Consider the following 17,941-nt stretch of genomic DNA (forward strand, 5'->3'; position numbering starts at 1 on the left):
CAATAGTGTGCTCTACAATGTTCCTGGTCGCCTGATGGCTGCTGTTGAACAGCTCTTCTGCTGGGGTGGCAGACACACAGAGTGGTGTCATCAGCCATGGGCAGAGAGGATAGCCCTTGTCCCCAATAAGCCAGCCTCGTGGTCGAGCCGGCCCCTCAAAAAGGTCACAAACAGGTCTACCGCAAGATAAAGGCATCATGGCTGCTCCCTGGGAATTGGGCGTTGACTGCCATGATGATTTGGCGGTGGTCACAGACCAGCTGCACGTTGAGGGAGTGGAACCCCTTGCGGCTGCGGAAGTCCTCAGGATTCTGGAATGGCGCCCTCAAAGCCACGTGTGTACAGTCAATCACCCCCTGCACCATGGGGAAGTCCACAATAGCAGCGAAGCCCTGCGCGCGCTCCGTCTGCTTCTCCAGGGTCAGAGGGAAGGTGATGAATTGACGCCCTCGCCTATAAAGGGCAGCTGTAACTTGCCGGATGCAACAGTGGACTGCAACCTGAGAGATATTCGCAATGTCCCCAATGGCTGACTGAAAGGATCCGTTGCCATAAAAATTGAGGGCAACAGTCAGTTTAACGGCCACCGACAGAGAGGTCCTGCACCGTAGACGCGGCTGCAGATCCTCAGCAAGCAGGTGGCACAGCTCAGTAACAACGTCCCTCCCGATTCGGAGCCTTCGCACACACTGCTCCTCCGACATGTCAAGGTATGACACCTGCTGCCTAAAGACCCTCGCAGCATACCCTCGGATTGGCTGACCTCTGTAGTGTATGTAACCGTTCTACCTTTAAGAGAACTATTTTAGGTGTTGCACTACTTTATCTTGGCTGCGGTATACTGTAATGCCGGTGGTGACCACACCGGTATATAAGTGCTGTGTAATGAGTGATTGGGCAGATTCGCCCTGACCTTCGAATAGTAAAGTCCTGTTAAAGTTTACTCTTGTAGTCTGTGTAATAATTTGCAATATAACACACAGATTTTACAGTGGCGACGAGTTCGATCTTACCCTGCGGCAGCGAGACATCCGAAGCAGTTAACGAGCGTCGAGAAGAGGCATCCGCCCTCGTCGTTCTGCTGAGAGAAGACTCGAGTCTGCAGAGCAAGGAAGAAGGAAGAATTCAGACACAAAGCCTTCCATCAGCAACAGGCAGTGATCGTCCCTTCTGTCACGGTGGTGAGTGAGCCGAGCAGCCACGAGAAGCAAGTCGGCCACGTTGACTGTGAGTAGGGGGGAAATAAAAAGAAACGGAGGATAAGGGCGGTGAACTCGACCACGGTCGGGGGAAAGGAGCCGGACAGAAGTCGGGGCCAGAGACGCTGAGACTGGGGCAGCGTAGGGCACGGAAGCCGCGGTACAAGCGGGAACGCAGCCGGTGTGAGAGACCGGGCTACAAGCGGGAACGCGGCCGGTGTGAGAGACCGGGCTACAAGCGGGCTGGGAGACGCAACAGCGTCGTGAGACAGCTCGACCGCGACCGGCGAAAAAGGCCGGGCAGCTACCGAGGCCGCGAGGCGCTGCGACCGGGATCGTAAGGCGCGGGAAGAAATAAAAAAAATAATAAATAAATAAAACCGCGGAGAACTCAGCCGCAGCCGGGGGAGGAAAGGACCGGACTGCGAGAGGGCTGGGAGGCACGATTGGAAGCCGCTGAAGGAGAGACAGAGCCCGAGCGAGCGGGAGAGACAGAGCCCGAGCGAGGGGGAACGGGACCGAGCGAGGGAGACCGAGCGAGATTCCGCCCAGCGGCTGGAACTGTTCGCCGCCAACGGGTTGTACCCAGCGCCGGTTGCCCTACCGAGAAAAGGGAACAAGGAACGCACTGAAGCCGGCGCGCAGGCTGCGAACCCCGAAAGCCAGCGGTCGTCGCCCGAGAGCAAAGCTTACCCCTCCCGCCAGGGGAAGAAACACGGGAAGCCGCCAGTAGGCGGGGAAGAAGACAGGAGCGGGAAACCGCCATTTTGAAAGTGGGCGGGGAAGAAGACAAGCGCGGGAAACCGCCATTTTTGGAAAAAAAAAGTAACGAACAAATTCGTTGTTGTTTCTCAGAAAGATAGTGAAGATGCCTAAGCATGGTAACATCAACGACTTCGATTCCGAGGTGGAAGATTGGGCCACGTATGTAGAATGCATCGAGGTATATTGTGAGGCCAATAAAATAGCAGATGATGATAAAGCTCTAACCTTACTAAACTCAATGGGGGCGAAGGCATACGGGCTATTGAAGCATCTTCTATCACCAGCTAAACCGGCGGATCAGACTTTTGCTAATATTGTTGCTGTCCTGAAGGATCATTTGAACCCCACACCGCTGATGTTGGCGGAACGATTCAAATTTTATGCGAGAACGCAACGGAAAGAGGAAAGCAACGCGGAATACTTGGTTGAACTGCGTAGATTAGCGAAATACTGTCAGTTTGGGGAAAATCTGACAGAGGCATTGAGAGACAAGTTCTTGTGCGGGTTGTCAAAGGAAGGAACACAAAAGCGACTGCTAGAAGAGAACGATCTTACACTTGATAAGGCTGTCCTTATTGCAGCATCGCACGAAGCCGCAGCGAGAGGCACTGCAGAAATGCAGCTGAAGGCAGCGGTACTCAGCGTGGATCAAACGACTTCGGGTACAACGAAATGTTATCGTTGTGGGAAGACAACACACGACCAGAACCAATGCTGGTTTAAAAACCAGGAATGTAGAAAATGTGGCAAGCTTGGCCACATAGCTAAAGTATGCCGGTCAGGAAAGAAGACCAGCAACAAAAAAAAGTCACCGCAGGAAAAGTACAGCAAGGTACACAAGGTGGCTGAGAAGAGTTCGGATGAACAGAATTCGGATTCAGACCCAAACGGCCAGGAACTGGGTAGTCTGAGAATTCACAATGTAAGTAAGGAAGCTGACCTACAAACTATCTGAGTCATGCTAAAAATAGCCGGAGTCCAAGTAAAAATGGAATTGGACACAGGATCAGCCCTATCAGTCATAAATCGAAGGGATTACAACCAGCTATTCTCACATATACCCTTGAGAGATACCAAGATCGTATTGCAGACATACACGGGGCATAAAGTATACCCCATCGGAAAGATAAAAGTCAAGGTGAGAGACAAGGGCAAAGAACACCAAGGAATGGACTTATATGTACTACCTGAGGGAGGTCCACCACTTCTGGGACGGGAGTGGATCAGGGAAATAAACATGGAATGGCACTACCAAAAAGCAATAACGAGTGAGAACTCGGTGAAGACAATCAGCTCAGACTCTGAAACTGATGACGATAAGACCAGCCCAGGTGCGAAAGACAAGTCTAAAATGGACTTGCTGACTAAGGTTGGAAAAACGAAGGAGTGCATAAATGCTTATGCTTCAGAGGAGAACAAGGTTTCAGAACAGAATTCCACTGAACAACAACAACATAGTTTGACAGAGAATTCTGAGTCTGTCCAGTTTACAGACATGCACAATTCTGAGGAACACCGGGCTCGAACTCAACTCCATTTCAAATTACAACAGCAATTAGAACAATTGAGTTGCCGTCTTGAGCAAGAGATGAAAGCAATGAAAAAGTTCTTTGACACAGAGTGGGAGAATCTGGAAAGACAACAGAAGCAGCTGATGGAGAAAAGGGAGCAGGAGCACACAAACCGTCTGCGCGAGGAGGCCAAACGAATCAAAGCTGATTCGGTTTCTGAAGGTGCGTGCTCTAATCTGGTGGAGCAAGATGTTCAGCAACTGAAGGCGCTTGTTAGCAGATTGCAGGCAGAAAAGGCTGATTTGGTCACCATGAATTCCGAGCTCCTACTGAAGTTGGGTGCAGCATCACCGGACGATTCATTTGTGGAAATTCGAATGGTGGAGGCTGCGGATGATGGCGAAGTAGAAACAGCAAAGGAGCCCCAGGGCAAGGTTATAAACATCCCTGCAGCTACTGGGAAACGGATGATGTCAGAAGAGTTAATGGTCAGCCAACTCCTTCATATGCTGAGGGACAAGACTCTGAAATGGGAACAATTTGAACATGAGCTTAAATCTTCAAAGGAGAGGGGTTTGGAGCTCTCAAAAGTTATTGAAATAGCTGAGGTTGCAACACAGACTGAGAAGATGGCAGCAGAGCAACCCTTGGATGCCAAAAGTATGCTGACTCACGTCAATGTTGAACAACAGAATGCTGAAACAACTGCTCCAGTAGAGGGATTGAATAATACGATCAATCAATCTCCGAATGAAGTTGAAGTATTGAAATCACGAATGAGGTCATTAGTAAAAGACTTGCAGGAAGCCCAGAAAAAGCTGGAGGAAGCTGAACACATGAAGAAGTCTCTTCAGGAGAGATGTCTGGAATTGGAACAAAAGCTGACTAACGTCCAGCTGGGCATGGAGGAAATAAAAGACCCTCTCGCTGGCCTAGCTCAGGACGACACCGATTATTACCACGTCCTGTTGAACGACACCGAATATAACGATGACCTGTTCTGCCCAGCTTGTGGGGAAATCTTCCGAAGTGCAAAAACCCTGAAGAATCACAAAAAGCCTAAGAAACACCGGGAGATGGCGACGCTGCTAAGGCAACAGGAGAAAGAGGAGGAGGAACTGTGCATGCGGCTGGCAGCGGAGCACAGAGAGTCTCCAAGAAGCAGTAAAGGAAAAGACGAAACAGAAGAAGATGACCCATCTGAACCATTATCACCCCTACCAGATCACGCACGTGGTCCCTCCGAACGGAACCAAATCAGTTTGGAAGTAGAAAAACTTCCCAAGGTACTCAAGCTTTTAGAAGTCAGCAATGCTGGTTCAGAAGTGACGGAAGTTCAAGCTGTTAAGTCCAGTGAAGGACTATTGGATGAGTCACCCCAGCAAAGTGAACCGACTACACCACAGGGAACTGCTACACCACCGAGACGGTGTCCAGACCGAGTCAAGAAGCACAGGAGGCGCCTCCACAGAGACTGAATCTGTGAACTGTTTTCCACAGAGACTGAATCTGTGAACTGTTTTCCGCAGAGACTGAATCTGTGAACTGATTTCCGCAGAGACTACATCTGTGAACTGTTTTTACATGAAGTTGGATATATGTTATGATGTTATGTTTAATGGGGAATAAGTATGTTGTAAGCTAAAAAGGGAGGATTGTAGTGTATGTAACCGTTCTACCTTTAAGAGAACTATTGTATGTAACCGTCCACCTTTAAGAGAACTATTTTAGGTGTTGCACTACTTTATCTTGGCTGCGGTATACTGTAATACCGGTGGTGACCACACCGGTATATAAGTGCTGTGTAATGAGTGATTGGGCAGATTCGCCCTGACCTTCGAATAGTAAAGTCCTGTTAAAGTTTACTCTTGTAGTCTGTGTAATAATTTGCAATATAACACACAGATTTTACAACCTCCATTGCCCCTCCTCCTTCTGGCCAATCCCGGCCCTCTCTCCCGCCGTCTCTCTGCCCCTTCACAGTGTTCGGCCATGAGGCGGTCGCCCTCCAAAGCATCTCCCATTCCGATGCCAGTTGGTCAAAAGGCTGTTAGGTCTAGTGCTCCAACTGCTCCGGACAGGTTTGAAGGTCTCAAGTACTCTAATGCTAAATTCCAAAAACTCTGCTCCACAGTAGCTCGCCAACTCTCTCCACCAACGATCGCAATGAACAGGCCAAGTGGCTGAAGCTTCTATACTAGAGCTGTCCCCTTTAAATAGCGCCCCCCGACTCCGAGAAGGGCCTGCTAACGCTCCTTCGAACTGTCACTAATAGCGCTAGGCGTAAAGGCTCCGGGCGCCACCCAATATCCGCTCAGGCGCCCCTAAAAGGCGTTGCACATTGAAATGACGTCATGATCTGCTTGCGCTCGCGGGTGCGCGCAAACACTTAGCGCAGGCGTTAAATGTATAGTCAATATGGGAGTTGTCGCTATCTTCATTGCGCCCGCCCCAACATTGGGTAACGCCCCAATTCTCGGTCTCTTTAGGCGCTAACCGCAGGCATAAACAACCTAATTTCTAGGCCTGAGTGTCTCTGCTTCCACCTCTTCCGTCGGCAGTGAATTCCAGGTCATCACCACTTGCTGCATAAAAAAGTTTTTCTTCACGTCACCCCTGTATCTCTTGCGCAAAACCTTAAATCTGTGTCCCCTAGTCCTTGTACCATCAGCTAGTGGGAACAGCCTTTCCCCGTCTAGCCTATCCAAACCCATCATAATCTTGTACAGCTCAATCAAATCATCCCTCAACCTTCTTTGCTCTAATGAAAACAAATCCAACTTCTCCAACCTGTCCTTGTAGCTAAGATCCCCATTCACGGAACCATTCTGGTAAATTTCCTCTGCACCCTCTCAAGGGCCTTCACACCCTTCCAAAAGTGTGGTGACCAGAACTGGAAGCAATATTCCAGTTGTGCCCTAACCAGCACTTTATAAAAGTTCAGCATAACTTCTCTACTTTTGTACTCAATACCTCTATTTATGAAGCCCAAGATCCCTTGGGGGAGAAATTCGGTATCGCCCCGTTTGGGGCGCGATTATCGGCCGGGTGCAAAGTTTAGCGCCTGGCGCTAATTATCACCTCCGACTGCAAACTTGGCTTCTATCGCCCCTGGAGGTGATTGGAGCGCTAAATCAGGCGCTACACATCTCTCTTAAGGCGCTAACGCTGAGGAGCGAGGCATTAGCTCAGAGCGCTGGTGAAGCTCATGTGATGTCAGTCAGCAATGGAACACAGACACACTGGCACCGGCCAGTTCTTAAAGGGGAGGGTCGATCTTGCTCTCCATCCACACCCTGGTCATTGCAGCCTTGAATCTCGGCCTGGAGAGACCTGTACATCAAATCTGCTGGAAAGAACAATGGAGAGGCCCAGGGAAAGAGCTCAGAGTGCAGCCCCCACAGTCTCCTCTAAATCGATGCAAGTAAGGTCAAATCAAAATGAACCTGCAAAGTGCTGCTCAGTACCCAAAACTCCTTCACACAGCGCTGAATCTATCCAGAAGTCTCTCTCTCTCTCTCTCAGAATGCGTGGTGCAAAAATGTCGCCGACAAAAAAAGGCTGGAAGCGGCCGCCTTTAAATAGCGCTCCCCCAGTCCCTTCCCGACGACAAAACGCTCCCCTCAACCTGTCGTTGCTAGCGCCAGGCGGAAAGGCAGGGGGCGCCACTCAATATCTGGTCCGGGGCGTTGCACGCTCGACTGATATCATGATCTGCGGGCACAGGAGATCGTGGTGGTAGTGTTTAGTGCCGCCGCAAAATGTCTGGTCAATTTCGCGAGCGGTGCAAACATCGCCACGCCCAGGCGTTAGTTGCTTTGCGCCCCATTAGCGCCCTCTTAGGGCACTAACGGGAGGCGCTAAGCAACCGAATTCTTCCCCCATATGCTTTGTTAACCACTCTCTCAATATATCCCGCCACCTTCAGGGACCTATGCACATTAACTCCCAGGTCCCTCTGTCCCTGCACAATCTTTAAAACTGTGCCATTAAGTGTATATTGCCTCTCCCTGTTCCTTCTGCCAAAATGCATCACCTCACATTTCTCTGTATTAAATTCTATCTGCCACTTTTCTGCCCATTCTTGACACTGCGGCAGCGGCGGCGGACCTCAGTGGAGCGAGGTAGTGGCGGAGCGACTACAAGAGGCGGCGGCAGCAGGTAGGCCTCACAGCGGCAGCAGACCTAAGTGGAGCGAGGCAGCGGCGGAGTGACTACAAGATGCGGCGGCAGCAGGTAGGCCTCACAGCGGCAGCAGCGGCGGACCTCAGTGGAGCGAGGCAGCATCGGAGTGACTACAAGAGGCAGCGGCAGCAAGTAGGTTTACCAATCTCCGAGGGAGGGAGAGAGAGAAGTAAAAAGTAATCAAAGTCTGACGTCACCAGAAAGCAGGCAAGTGATTGGTTGGTGAGTATTTCTCTCTTTTTCCGAACTTAAACTCTGTGGTCTGTGGTTTAGAGGGTGTCTGTGGTGTAGCGGGGACTGTTTGTAAACCAGGGCCCTTAAGTATATCATTTAACTGTAGTGTAATTGGTGGGATTGATTTGATTTAATTTAATTTGAATTAATTAAAGGGTAAGTCAAGAATTTTTCCTCATTGATAAAACACGACTCAAATGTTTTCTTGAGACACAAAAACAAATGTGATTTGATTTATATAGTTATATAAAAAGAAAAAGGGTGGCTAAAGTAAATGTTGGTCCCTTAGAGGATGAGACCGGGAAATTAATGGTGGGAAATATGGAGATGGCAAAAACATTGAATGAATATTTTACATCAGTCTTTACAGTAGAGGACACTAAGAATATCCCAACACTGGACAAACAGGGGGCTATGGGGGGGAGGAGCTAAACACGATCAAAATCACTAAGGAAGTGGTACTCGGTAAAATAATGGGACTCAAGGCGGATAAATCACCTGGACCTGATGGCTTACATCCTAGGGTCTTGAGGGAAGTGGCGATAGGGATTGTGGATGCATTGGTAATAATTTTCCAAAATTCCCTGGACTCTGCAAAGGTCCCGGCAGACTGGTAAACTGCTAATGTAACGCCCTTATTTAAAAAGGGCAGTAGACAAAAGGCTGGAAACTATAGACCGGTTAGCCTAACATCTGTGGTAGGTAAAATATTGGAGTCCATTATTAAGGAGACAGTAACAGGACATTTGGATAATCATAATTTAATAGGACAAAGTCAGCATGGTTTTATGAAGGGGAAGTCATGTTTGACAAATTTGCTGGAGTTCTTTGAGGAAGTAACATATAGGGTGGATAAAGGGGAACCAGTGGACGTAGTGTATTTAGACTTCCAAAAGGCATTTGACAAGGTGCCACACAAAAGATTATTGCTTAAGATAAAAAATCATGGGATTGGGGGTAATATCTGGCATGGATAGAGGATTGGCTATCTAACAGAAGGCAGAGAGTTGGGATAAATGGTTCATTCTCGGACTGGCAATCAGTAACTAGTGGTGTTCCACAGGGGTCAGTGCTGGGTCCCCAACTCTTTACAATCTATATTAACGATTTGGAGGAGGGGACCGAGTGTAACATATCAAAGTTTGCAGATGATACTAAGATGGGAGGGAAAGTAGTGAGTGAGGAGGACATAAAAAACCTGCAAGGGGACATAGACAGGCTAAGTAAGTGGGCAGAGATTTGGCAGATGGAATACAATACTGGAAAGTGTGAGGTTATGCACTTTGGCAGGAAAAATCGTAGAGCAAGTTATTATCTTAATGGCAAGAAACTGGAAAGTACTGAAGTACAAAGGGATCTGGGGGTCCTGGTGCACGAAACTCAAAAGGTTAGTATGAAGGTACAGCAAGTGATTAAGGAGACCAATGGAGTTCCTGGGACTAGGGACAGGGTCACTGGCAAGGCTTGGAAGTTAAGCAGAGCACAGGCCTGGTTAGTACCTGGAGGAGTGAACCATCAGGGAAGACCAGGTGCAGAAGGTCACAGAAGGAGCCCCGAGGAGGGGCGGTTGGTGAGAAGGTCACAGAAGGAGCCCCGGGAGGGGCGGCTGGTGAGCAGGCCCGGGCGTTGGGCTGAAGATTGTCGGACAGGAGGAATAGTGGAAATGGAATGGCGGCGCGCACAGACGCAGCGGCTTTGCTTCTCCCAGGACGGTGCTATTTACGTTTAGTGTTAATGTTATTTGTACTGGACTCATGGGAGCTTGCAAGATCACATTTCGTTGTTCATGTACTTGTACAATGACAATAAAGTTGAATTATTATTATTATGGAATGTTGGCTTTCATTGCTAGGGGGATAGAATATAAAAATAGGGAGGTATTGCTTCAGTTGTACAAGGTATTGGTGAGACCGCACCTGGAATACTGAGTACAGTTTTGGTGTCCATACTTAAGAAAAGACATACTTGCTCTCGAGTCAGTACAAAGAAGGTTCACTCGGTTAATCCCGGGGATGAGGGGATGGACATATGAGGAGAGGTTGAGTAGATTGGGACTCTACTCATTGGAGTTCAGAAGAATGAGAGGCGATCTTATTGAAACATATAAGATTGTGAAGGGGTTGGACCGGGTGGATGCGGGGAGGATGTTCCCGATGATGGGTGAAACTAGAACTAGGGGGCATAGTCTTAGAATAAGGGGCTGCTCTTTCAAAACTGAGATGAGGAGGAACTACTTCACTCAGAGGGTGGTAGGTCCATGGAATATGCTGCCCCAAAAAGCTGTAGAAGCTACATCATTACATAAATTTAAAACAGAAATAGACAGTTTCCTAGAAGTGAAGGGAATTAAGGGTTACGGGGAGCGGGCAGGAATTTGGACATGAGTCTAGGTTCGGATCGGTCATGGCCCTGTGTGTAGCGGAGCGGGCCCAGGGGCCGTGTAGCCTGATCCTGCTCCTATTTCGTGTGTCTAATTCTGTTAGATTCAGGAGATGGTTCTGTGATAGTGGATTGGCGGTTAGGATCAGATCAGCCATGATCTTATTGAATGGCGGAGCAGGCTCAAGGGGCCGATTGGCGGAGCAGGCTCGAGGGGCCGATTGGCCTACTCCTGCTCCTATTTCTTATGTTCTTATCATTGTTGTGTATGTACCTTTAAGGGAATAACTGGTCTCAGACTGCATTACCGGCAGTGACCACCCCTGTATAAAAGGCCCTAGCAGGCTTCTGTAGTTTCAGTTTTCAGGTTGTCCATTCAGTAAAGACTTGTTATAATCAACTCCTGCAGTCCGTGTCTCAATTATACACGGACATAATACTGGCGACGAGTAAGAAACGAACTTACCTGCAACTCAGCAGCACCTCAGACGACGTTATTGAAGGTCGGAGCCAGAAGAAAGAAAAAAAAATAATCCAAAGAAACTCGAGAAACGGGCGTCGACCGTGGGCAACCGCCCTCCAAATCATCGAATTGAAAAATTGCAGGAGAGACTGTCGAGAGACAGGCTTGGTTCTCCAGTCTGTGGTTTCCCAGCTAATCGGGCTGGTGGCAGGTAGTGCACTGATCCTTCCTGGGTTGCGGCAGGCTAGGGCTCGATCGGGTGGCTCTGCAACGGGGCCGGGCAGCGAGTCAGGGAGCAAAGAGAGAGAGAGAGGGTGGAGCACACAGGGCGCGGCCGGTGCTTCAAAGCCGGGCAGCGTTCGGACCTAAGAAGAGGGAGGGAAGTGTCCCAGAGGATCCGCTCCATGACGGGAATGGTTCTTCAATTAACGGAGCAAATATTGAAGCGCAATAGAAAAATAAAAATACCGTGGAGAGCGGCGTTGGCAGCAGCGATCGGGGAGGCGCAAAGACCATAGGGCGTCGCCATTACAGGATAGTAAAATATATATAATCACCAGCAACAGCATTGGCAGCAGCGGCAGCGGCGGGAAAGCGCGGGAGGGGCCATCTTAACTCGGCGGGGAAGAAGGAAAAGCGCGGGAGGCACCATTTTGATCCATCGGGAACGAAGGCAAAGCGCAGGAGGCGCCATCTTAGATTTTCAAGATGCCAAAGACTGGCGATATCACTGCCTTCGATAATGCAATAGAAGACTGGACCACGTATGTGGAAAGAGTCGAGGTATATTGCGAGGCAAACGAAATAGCCGATGAGAAAAAGGCATCGGTATTGCTAAATTTAATGGGCGCAAGAACGTACGGCCTATTGCGGGACCTGATTACTCCAGCCAAACCGAAGGCGAAGAGTTTTAACGAAATTGTTGCTATCCTACAGGAACACCTAAATCCTACACCGCTGCTGATAGCAGAAAGATTTAAATTCCACAGGAGAAATCAGCATAAAAATGAGAGCAATGCTGATTACCTTACGGAACTACGCAAGCTATCAAAGCACTGCCAGTTCGGAGCAGGACTGGCAGATACCTTACGGGACAAATTTGTCTGTGGACTCCTTAGTGAAGGAACCCAGAAGAGGTTATTCTCAGAGAAAGAGCTGACGCTAGATAAGGCTTTCAGCGTGGCAGTATCATACGAAGCAGCAGCAAGGGGAGCTGCGGAAATACAACAAAAGCCACAGGAATACGGCACCCACGAAATGACACGGGGATTTGCAAAATGTTATCGCTGCGGCAGAACAAACCATGACCAGAAGGACTGCTGGTCCAAGGACAAAATATGCAGGCAATGCGGAAAGATGGGACACATTGCACGAGTTTGCAGGTCTGGGAAGAAGACCAACGACAACAAAAAGGCTACTAAGGAACCGTACAGGAAAGTACAAAAGATGATGGACAGTAGTTCCGAAGACCAGATGAGCGATAGTGAATCCGGGAACAAGAGACTAAGCTGTCTCAAACTTCACAACGTAATCGCAAAAGAGGATCACCGAACCATTTGGGTCACCCTCATGATAGCAGGGTCCCAAGTCAAAATGGAATTGGATACAGGATCAGCTCTAACCGTCATGAATCGACGAGACTACGAGCGGCTATTCTCACACATACCCTTGAGAGAGACATCCATTGTCTTGAGGACGTATACGGGGCAAAAAGTATACCCCAGAGGAAAAATAAGGGTGCCTGTCGAATACAATGGCAAGAAAATATGGAAATTGTATCTCTACATTCTGCAAGATGGTGGACCACCGTTATTGGGACGTGAATGGATCAGAAAGATAAGTTTAGACTGGCACTCCATTCAGGCACTGACGGTGGCTGGTAAAAAGGATGACGGCGTCACTCCTGGACGATTGTCAACAATCTTAGCTGATGCCAAAGAGGTATTTCAACAAGAACTGGGCACTCTTAAAGGCGTAACCGCCTCGATAAAAATAGAGGAGAACGCAATTCCCAAGTTTTTCAAAGCAAGACCGGTACCATATGCAATTCGCCCAGCCGTCGAGGCAGAGCTGGAGAATCTGGAGAAGGCAGGCGTGTTATCTAAGGTAGACTGGAGCGAGTGGGCGACACCCATCGTTCCTGTCATGAAGAAAACGTTAAACAATAAGTCTGAGGAGCCAAGGAAGGTTCGCATCTGTGGGGACTTCAAGGTGACGGTGAACCCAGTCCTTCACACAGTACAATATCCTCTTCCAAAGATAGAAGATATCTTCGCCTCACTATCTGGAGGGAAGCGTTTTACAAAAATTGACCTAGCACAAGCATATTTGCAGATGGAGGTTGAAGAATCCTCTAGGAAGTATCTCACGATAAACACTCACAAAGGTCTTTACCAGTATAATCGACTGGTATTCGGAGTAGCATCAGCTCCGGCGATATGGCAAAGAGCGATGGAACAAGTCCTGCAAGGGATTCCGGGGACTCAGTGTTACTTGGACGACATCCTAGTGACAGGTGAAGATGACAGTGAACACCTTGCCAACCTAGAGCAGGTGCTCACTTGACTACGTGAACATGGACTACGAGCCAATCACCCCAAGTGCGAGTTTTTTAAGAAACAGATATCGTATTGTGGCCACGTGATTGATGAAGAGGGGTTGCATAAGTCCCCTGACAAAATTGAAGTGGTAGTTAAGGCTCCAGTGCCTGAAAATGTGTCGCAACTGAGGTCATTCCTCGGATTGGTGAATTACTACCATAAGTTTTTGCCGAATTTGTCCACAAGTCTGCATCCACTGAACGCCCTACTACGAACGGGAGTAGCATGGAAATGGAGCGATGAATGTAAGCGGGCCTTTCAGAAGAGTAAGGACCTAATCACTTCAAGAGAAGTATTGGCTCACTACAACCCATCACTACCAATAAGACTGGCGTGTGATGCGTCTCCCTACGGCATTGGGGCGGTACTGTCACATAAATTCCTTGATGGTTCAGAGAGGCCGATAGCTTTTGCGTCACACTCGTTAACTTCAGCCGAGCGTAACTACGCCCAGATTGACAGAGAGGCCCTCAGCCTGGTGTGGGGGGTGAAGAAGTTCAATCACTACCTGCACGGTCAGAAATTTACTCTACTAACTGATCATGAACCTCTCGTCTCCATTTTCAACCCTCAGAAGGGCGTACCGATAATGACGGCACAACGGCTACAGAGGTGGTCCCTTTTCCTAGGGGCACACCAATATGACATCGAGTACAAAGGAACTAAACAGCATGGGAATGCTGATGGATTGTCGCGCCTACCATTGCCGACGGTGGAAGAAGAACTGGCAGTGGATCCAGTGGAGTTATTCCACTCGACTATAGTCGAATGTCTCCCTGTGACGAATGCAAACATAGAAAAGGAAACACGAAATGACCTGACACTCTCCTGGGTCTATGATTTAACGGTGAAAGGATGGCCAGCACATGGCGAACCACTGCTGCCAGCATTCTCGCCGAGAAGAAAACAGCTGTCAGTGTGCAGAGGAACCTTGATGTGTGGATCCAGAGTAGTAATTCCACCCAAATTGAAGGATAGAGTACTCAATGAGCTTCATGAGGGTCATCTGGGAGGGGTAAAAATGAAGAACTTAGCCAGAGTGTTTGTGTGGTGGCCGGGAATCGATAGAGAAATCGAAGAGATGACCAAGAGCTGTACAGGATGCCAGAAGGTCCAAAACGCCCCACCACAAGCCCCTCTACATCCATGGGAGTGGCCCTCATCTCCATGGCAAAGGGTGCACATTGATTTTGCTGGTCCCTTTATGGACTCGATGTTTTTAATTGCGGTGGATGCACATTCAAAGTGGCCAGAGGTAATAAAAATGTCCTCAACCACCACAGAAAAAACTATCACAGTCTTACGAACCATATTCGCCAGGAATGGGCTGCCTGAACAGATTTGCTCTGACAATGGACCACAGTTTGTGTCTGAAGAGTTCCGGAGGCTCTTAAAGAACAATGGTGTTAAGCATTACACATCCGCCCCATATCATCCAGCCACTAATGGATTGGCCGAGAGGTTTGTTCAAACATTCAAGAAGGCTATCAAGGCAATGTGTAATGAAGATATACCCTACAAGGTGGATAACTTCTTGTTTGCCGACCAGAATGCGACACATGCGGTTACCAACCAAACTCCAGCCATGATGTTCTTCAATCGAAGGCTACGATGCCGCTTGGATTTGGTTAAGCCAAACGTCAGAAGAGATGTGGAGAACAGGCAGTTTCAGAATATGAATGAAAGGCCGACCAGGAGTTTTAAGATAGGTCAAGCAGTTTTGGCCCGGGACTACCGCACAGAGAAATGGCAGCCAGGAACGATCTGTACACGGCAAGGACCTCTAATGTATACCGTGGACGTTGGAGAGAGCATTGTAAGACGCCATGCTGACCAGATTCTAGAGTCACTGGAAAACGTCAACTCCACACCACGATCTGATACACCTGGCGATGAAACCGAAGTACCAATTGCATCTACCGCAGAATCGGTGATATTGGAAGCAGACGAACCAAACAATGACATTGATCCCGACTCAACCTTGCCAGAAGAACCTAATATCCCAAAGAGGCGTTATCCAGACAGAATCAGGAAGCCTCCTCAAAGACTGAACTTATAATTGCTTAACTTCAACCAATGTATCTATGATGCGCCATCAATTACTCAAAAGACTGAGGTTAAGCGAGTAACAACCAAGCTTTTATTAACTAAAGAATGAAGGTCTAGTCTCGAGTGGTCGACCCGTCCAGAATACTAAGGGACTGGGAGGTAGTCACTTATATACCTGGAATAGTGGGAGGAGTCAGCCGAGGCATGTCCAGACCTGTACCTAGTGGAATACACATACACATACAGACAGGTATAACAGTGGTTTACCACAATCTAGCAACCGTAATTGTAATTGTAATTAGTTATTATTTAGTTGTTAAATGAATGTTATGTACTGTTTATCTAAAAGGGGAGGAATTGTTGTGTATGTACCTTTAAGGGAATAACTGGTCTCAGACTGCAGTACCGGCAGTGACCACCCCTGTATAAAAGGCCCTAGCAGGCTTCTGCAGTTTCAGTTTCCAGGTTGTCTCCATTCAGTAAAGACTTGTTATAATCAACTCCTGCAGTCGTGTCTCAATTATACACGGACATAATACTCCACACTCCTCCACACTCCTTCCCCCTCCACCACCCCTCCTCCATCCTCCTCCCCCCTCCTCCACCCCTCCTCCACCCTCCTCCACCCCCTCCCCCTCCACCATCCCTCCTCCACCATCCCTCCTCCACCCTCCTCCATAACCCCTCCTCCACCCTCCTCCCCCCTCCACTACCCCTCCTTCACCCTCCTCCACCACCCCTCCTCCACCCTCCTCCCCCCTCCACTACCCCTCCTTCACCCTCCTCCACCACCCCTCTTCCACCCTCCTCCACCCTTCCACCCCTCCTTCACCCTCCAACACCCTCCATTCTCACATCATATTAAAAGCTAGCTTTAGAATTGTTGTCAAAATCAGGAACCATTTGCAGTAAGATTTATGATCTAAAATGGCGAGACTGATTGTAGACCCAGTTAAACACATGTGGCTGCGTTTATTTTGATGTGTGAATACATGAAAGTTGTACTTTTAAACTGAAATGAGCAAAACCTGGTTAGCATACTGCAGTTTGCAGAATTTTTTTCCAGTGTTTTTACATCAGTTTCAGAAGGTATAAATTATTTTAAATAGCTAAGCCATGTTAAGTCATCAAATAACTACTGGTGGATTTAAACACTGTCTTAAATTCACAAAGATAAGTACAGATGTCAGGGAACACCATCATCTCCAAGTTCCTTTCCAAGTCACAGGCTAACCTGACTAAGACACAGATCACCACTTCATCGCCACTGGGTCAAAATCCCGGGATTCGCTGATTCCCTACCGAACACTGCAGCAACTCGCCAAGGCTTCTTCGGCAGCACCTCCCAAACCCGCGACCTCTTCCACCTAGAAGGACAAGGGCAGCAGGCGCATGGGAACACCACCACCTCCAAGTCACACACCATCCTGACTTGGAAATATATCGCCATTCCTTCATCGTCGCTGGGTCAAAATCCAGGAACTCCCTCCCTAACAGCAGTATGGGAGTACCTTCACCACACGGACTGCAGCGGTTCAAGAAGGCAGCTCACCACCACCTTCTCGAGGGCAATTAGGGATGGGCAATAAATGCTGGCCTTACCAGCGACGCCCAGATCCATAAACAAATTTTAAAAAACATCACTGTGGGAGCAGTACTGCCATAAAGACTGCAGCAGTTCAAGAAGCAGGCCAATGACCACCTTTTCAGGGCCTCACGAGCACTACACGTATTCCCAAGAACAAATATATAAGAAAAGGAGGGAGGCCTTTTGGTCCATCTAACTCATCCTTCCAGAGAAACCTACAATAGTCCTCCACCACTGCATCCAACTGCTTCTTGAATGACTCCATAGATTGTGGGTTCGAGCTCCACTCCAGCACATCGGGGTAGAGTTTCCGGGCGCGAATTGCGCTGAAAATCGCGCAAGTTTCCCAAAGTGGGGTTATGGTTCAAGCTTCCGCTCAAACCTATTTACATAATCACAAACGTAAAATCTTCCATGAACCAGCTCAATCGGGCAGTGTTTTGGAGCATAATGTTTAAAAATATTCCTTGATATATTTAAGAGCGGTAACCTGGTGCAGTTTAATACAGCTGACAATGGGTTCATCACAAAAAATACGCACTTTTAATCAGTCCACCGCCTGTGAGTTACCTGATTTTAAATAACTGAAAATGACTTTAAAAACTATACAGAACCATTGACTAGTTTCATTGGTGTACAGTAGTCAGTTTCTTAGTAAATGACATTTTTTTAATATTTAAAAGAATTGAAAGGTGCCTATTAGTGTCCTCGTGCTTAAAAAAAGGCTTAATTTTAAGAGCCTCTTCGAAGGGCCACAAACAGGCACAATTAGCGGGAACTCGCCTTGCTGACTCATTCGATCTGAGGGCGTGGCCAGTTTTGTGGGCGGGGCCAGCTTCTAACGCGATGTTTCTTAAACCAGCGCAAAAGACCGCGGAAACGGCACGTAACTTGTGCTTGAAATTCCTCGATCTTTTGCGCTGGTTTGGCCGATCTGGGGCGAAACTCTACCCCATAATCCAAGCTGA

Source organism: Somniosus microcephalus, chromosome 9, assembly GCF_052327205.1.
Source record: "Somniosus microcephalus isolate GS21.2 chromosome 9, FLI_Smic_1.0, whole genome shotgun sequence".
Lineage (NCBI taxonomy): Eukaryota > Metazoa > Chordata > Chondrichthyes > Squaliformes > Somniosidae > Somniosus > Somniosus microcephalus.